Source organism: Primulina eburnea, chromosome 3 (assembly GCF_022965805.1).
Source record: "Primulina eburnea isolate SZY01 chromosome 3, ASM2296580v1, whole genome shotgun sequence".
NCBI lineage: Eukaryota > Viridiplantae > Streptophyta > Magnoliopsida > Lamiales > Gesneriaceae > Primulina > Primulina eburnea.
In genome coordinates, this window is record NC_133103.1 from 21,487,643 (window position 1) to 21,493,016 (window position 5,374).

General features: G+C 32.5%; 1 long non-coding RNA gene across 1 annotated transcript; it reads right to left on the reverse strand.

Moving 5' to 3' along the window:
* Positions 1–409: 409 nt before the first annotated feature.
* LOC140827298 (uncharacterized) lies at positions 410–1,529 on the reverse strand. Its single transcript, XR_012116939.1, has 3 exons — positions 1,156–1,529; positions 976–1,082; positions 410–609 (listed from the first exon to the last, which is right to left on the reverse strand). It is a non-coding gene; the product is annotated as an uncharacterized lncRNA (long non-coding RNA).
* Positions 1,530–5,374: the final 3,845 nt, after the last annotated feature.

A 5,374-nucleotide genomic window follows, 5' to 3' on the forward strand; every position in this document is an offset into this window, starting at 1 on the left:
TTATACTGGGAGTTATTCTCACCGGTTTATCCGGCTGTTGTCTTGTCTGTATGTGTACTTGACAACAGGTGGGACAGGTTCAGGGTCGAGAAGATGAGGAGAGATCGAGTTAGAGTGGAGACTTCGGACTTTGATCTAAGATAGGGTGTGAACACTTGATATTAGATGTTGAACTCTAGTTTGAATAAATGTTTTGTAATACAGGATTTGTATTTTATATACTGAGATGTATATATGTTTTATTTCACTACGTTCCGCACTTTAAAAAGAAAAAATTTTAGACCCTGTTTTATAATTGATTAATTAGTCCCAATGGTGATTAAGAATTTGATTAGCGTCCGGGTCCCCACAGCAACCCTGTACGTAAACCACCAAAACATCTGTTGGGCCAGACCAAAAAATTGAAGTAAAAGTAGAAATTTACCAGTACAAAATAGTTCGCGCATCCGGGAATTTTGGGAGTCAGTTCGTTATCTTGGACGAGGTCACCTGCTGTCACATCGTGTGGGATGCAAAATAGCATCAGTAAAACAACGCATAAAATCTGTGAGATTCCATGGCTAAGCTTCATATTTATAGGAGCAATTTCCTCTTTATGTCTTGATTTAACTGCATCAACAACGGTAGCCGATTTATAGAGAGCTTTTTGCGAGGCAAACAAACCAACAGCAAATCAAAAATAAATGAAGGCAGTGCCTTCTCATTTTTATCTAAGATAATACACTCAACTGCGTGACCGGAAAATGAGAAAAAGGTATGCGGTGTATTTACTGCATTTGGACACTGCGGGAGTTATAAGTATAACCTTCACATTTATATTCATTTTGGCTATACAAACCAAAGTCTTTTTCGACCTATACGTTGTTTAGAATGTAACATGAAATTTTTTTTCAACATAAAAAGACAGACTTTAATGATACAAACTATTATGCTTTATCATTTCATGGACAAAATTGCAAGAAGAATGAAACGAACATGTCACAGGAACTTACACAAAAGAAACCTCCTGGCAGAGAGAGATTTCTTATCCTCTTGAAACCACCCAACGGATTTTTGAGCTTCTTGCATAATTTGTGAAATCTCTGCATATAATAAAATGTGAAGAAGATGAAAAGAATAAAAAGAAATAAAGATTTGTAAAAATTACAAATATACCCGACGGAAATAAATCTCTTTTTCAGCGTTCCAAGATAAATTGATTTTCGAGGGAGAAGATTTGAAAGAGGGAAGTGAAGTTTATGGAGGTGAACCAACCATACATACATGAGAGAATCGTTCAGAGGTGTGTGTAACGGTTTTGTTGAAGATGTGGATTGATTTTGAGAGAGAAAGATATTATTGAGGTGAGGCAAAAGGGCAAAAAGGGGAAAAAAATTGGTGTCCGCTGAAGCAGTTTTTATGAGCACATTTGATTTAATAAAATAGTAGATATACAAAATAAGTAGATCAATATATTAAGGCGTTCTTAAAAACATTGAATTGAAATAATAAAATGTAAACTACTGAATTTTTTTTGCTAAATACATTGCAAATAAAATAGAAATTGGCAAACTCCTGTTATTTGCCAAAAAAAAAAGCAAAATATTGTAAGTAAATAACTTGGTAAAACTGAAGAATACAATTCTAGCAGTAGTTAAGCTATATTAAATCATTTATGGAATACACAAACTTTTTTTTGCTTTAGTTGAAATATAAATCAACAAATTAAGTAGATAGAATAATGAAAATTTTAATTTTGCAAATCTACGTTAAGGTCAAGTTAAATGATTTATTTCAAAGAATTTAAAATCCAATGGCGTTGGCTATTTATGGATACTATTGGTCGGACTCCTGCCTCCATCATCTGTGTTCACCATGTATGAATATTCAGATTTAAATAGTATAGATGTAGCAAATATTAAAATATGTGAGATCAGTAAAGATGCAAATGTGTTGGAAAAAAGTTCAGATTTTTAGATAGTAACTATGCTAACAGTAATCTCTACTAAATGTACTGTAAATTATCAAAGACCAATACTTTGTTTGCAACATGTTTCTTTTAGCTTTTGAGAAAAAAAACACAATGAAAATTCGAAAACAACAAAGAAAATCAATTTAAAAAAAAAACACAAATAATATGTTTATCAATTAATCACTAAGAAAGTAATGTTCAAATTTGCGTAAAAAAATATAATTAGTGTAATACCCATTCAAAAATGGTTATTCGAAAGACTTGATAAGATAGAGGATGAGAAATAGGTAAACATTGACAAAGTTAAAACCACGTACAGAATACAGGGTGCCACATATAGCATGTATTTAATGATTAATGTAACAATTTGTTCGTAATGCATTTTTTAAATATTTACAATAAAGAGAGTTGATTTACTTACACTTTATCATTCTCTATTAGGTAGCAAGACGTCTTTGAAAACAACGTTTCTTGTGAATACACTAGATCGACGATTTAAAGTACCGTCTTTTACCAAAATTTTTGTAGAATTTTGTGAGACTCCTCTTGAAAGTGCCACATATAGCTGACCGTGGCTGAACACATGGTTACGCAAAAAAACGCCAATATTTTGGATTGTTTGACCTTGTGATTTGTTTATTGTCAAAGCAAAACTAAGCTTTATGAGAAACTGTCGATGTGTCAGCTCAAATGGTAATCCAGAGTTATCTTCACTTTTCAAGGGCATTCTATGTAGAAAGAATATGGTGCTCTTATGAGGACCTGTTATGATCTCGGCATCTATGAAGTTTCTACCAAGACCGCGGCATATTAATCTTGTTCCATTGCATAGACCAAGTTCGGGCGCAACATTTCTCAAGAGCATGATCGGACTTCCTACTTTCAATATGATTCTATGCGGTGGCAAACCACTTGGAATGTTCGGAATATGAAGCATCTGCACTTCTATTTATATGTCTTTGGTAGTTTGACCGACGTCGGGCAAGATTTGTTTGTCGTTGTTCTTCTGTCATTAATTGTATTTGTGCTCGTCGTTGCGATGTGTTTATTTGACGCCTTTCATTTTCATTTCGATTGGTATGAGTAGTAGCCCATGTAGAAGGAGAAGACATTGAAGCTAAATAGTATTTAAACCTGTGACAATATTTATAAGGCAACTCTTATATATTTGTGTAAACATGTTTAAGTTTGAATGATTCAGGAAAAAAATTAACATAGTGAAAAAAAACATGTATAAACCATCCTTACGGAGGGACTGAAAACCAGTAACCATTGAGTTTAAGAGGAAGGAAACTTACCTTCTTTGAAAGATTGAATTGGAATTCGTGAAGCCAAAGGAAAAAACTCAGAGGAAAGAAATTCTGCAGTGAAAGGTATTCACCAACAAATTCAGAGGAAAGAAAGTCATCAAGATTACTATAAACATGTCACATCCAAATCCTTCAAGCCATAAAAACCCATAAAATAAAAATAGAATGAAAAATCATGAAAAGATGGTAAAATATTATTTTTAATTTTATAAAATTTAGTCGCAAAAGCACCCCGAGTCACATCCATTGAATTGAAGCCATAAAAAAATTGAAAAAATAACATTAAAAGGACAGAGAATTAAACGAATTATATGTTAAACTCCATGATCTGTAGACTTGTACAACAATAAACATATAATATTGAATGTATGATAGAACTAATACAATTAAAAAATGTATATTTTCTTACCTGGTATTGCAATGTAGGAGAAAATTTTAATAAATGTAGGTCGAGACAATTGAGAGTTGATTGAAATTGAACAGCTAATATAAACAGATTTAATAATATATTGACCATTCTCCCTCACTTTCAGTTGTTTGAGTCTAATGTTCTAAAAGTTTTGTGACATATTCACATTGTATTCAATAAAAAACTAAATAAAACAAATATTGCACTTGATGTAAATAGAAAAATTTTTGTTTTTCAATCCAACCAATTATGTTCAAAATGTAAGGGAGAACTGATGCTTGGTTCCATCTCACTATATTCTTTTTTTATTGTTCTTTTAATTCGTTTTTTTATAATTTAGAAAATACAGATGAAGCCATCTTTCTAGATAGCATAATCAAGAAAATAAAACTGGTGATAGTGTAAGGCAACAAACACTTTTTCGTGCTGTATGTTTGAAAGGATAAGATAGTGATAACAATAGTACAAAGCCCACAACATTAAAGGGAGGGCACTTTAGAATTTACAACTGCAAGAATCATTTTCATTCTTTCTGCCACCATCCAAACATACAATAATACACCACTTAATGAGGAACATCAAGACAGAGATTGCACAAGCATGATATAAAGCTTTCACCATCATCATCAGCAAACTAGATGTTGAGGGCATTTGATCCAATAAGCACCATTATATATATATATATATATATATATATATATATATATATATATATATATATATATATATATATATATATATATATAGTTATGTATATATATATGCTGATGATGTTGGTCAAAGCTTTGCAGGGTCTGAAAATTTAGCATACGCTTAAACTTCACCCCCGTCTGATCAAGAGAATGCAAAACGGGTGAGGCCATTCAATTTTGTATGGAATGCTATATCATCTTGTACGGTCCATTCTTCCTGACACGTGTTAGTTGAAATTTTCCCCATTCACATATAACAAACTCAAGGAAAAGCTTCAATTGATAGGAAAATTTTCAAAAGTCGGGTATCTTCCAAAAACCTTCCCATGGCATGTCTTTGCTTATGTTTTTTTTTTCTTTTTAAATCCGAAATATGATAGCACCGAAATGTCTTTCATATGTTCTACTACCTGATATTCCATCCTTGAATTGAGTTGAGCTAAGAACTCGAAAAAGTAAAGAATACATATTACATCACTGCATCATAAGTTACGTGACTAGTTCCATGATCCACAATTTATTTTTTTCGAAATCTCTGCAAAAGCAGCGCGTGATGACTTTATGACGCTGTCTTGAATTGAGAGAGAGGAATCTCATCAACAGATTTTCATTTCCCTGGGATCGGACATTTTTTTGGTCCCAAATCATATCTAAGATCGATCTCTTGAAACCCCAGCAGGGGTCGACTGACCTCTTCGTCACTATATGTGGCGCTAACCTCGCTGATATTGGTTTCTTTTCGGTAGACTGGCGTAGTGGCACGTCACCTCATCATCTTTCCATTCTTATTGATTCTTCAACATTAACACTAGGCTCGTTAAATATTCTATAAGCTTTACTAAATGATGAACAACCAACAAAAGATCCTTTGTCTGATTTAACATCAAACGTAGTTAACTGGTTTTTACCGTTATTGTGAATGAAGCACTTACATCCAAATATTTTGAAGTATGAAACCATATTTTTCTTTCCATGTCAGATCTTATAAGGTGTCTTTAAATGATTTTTATTA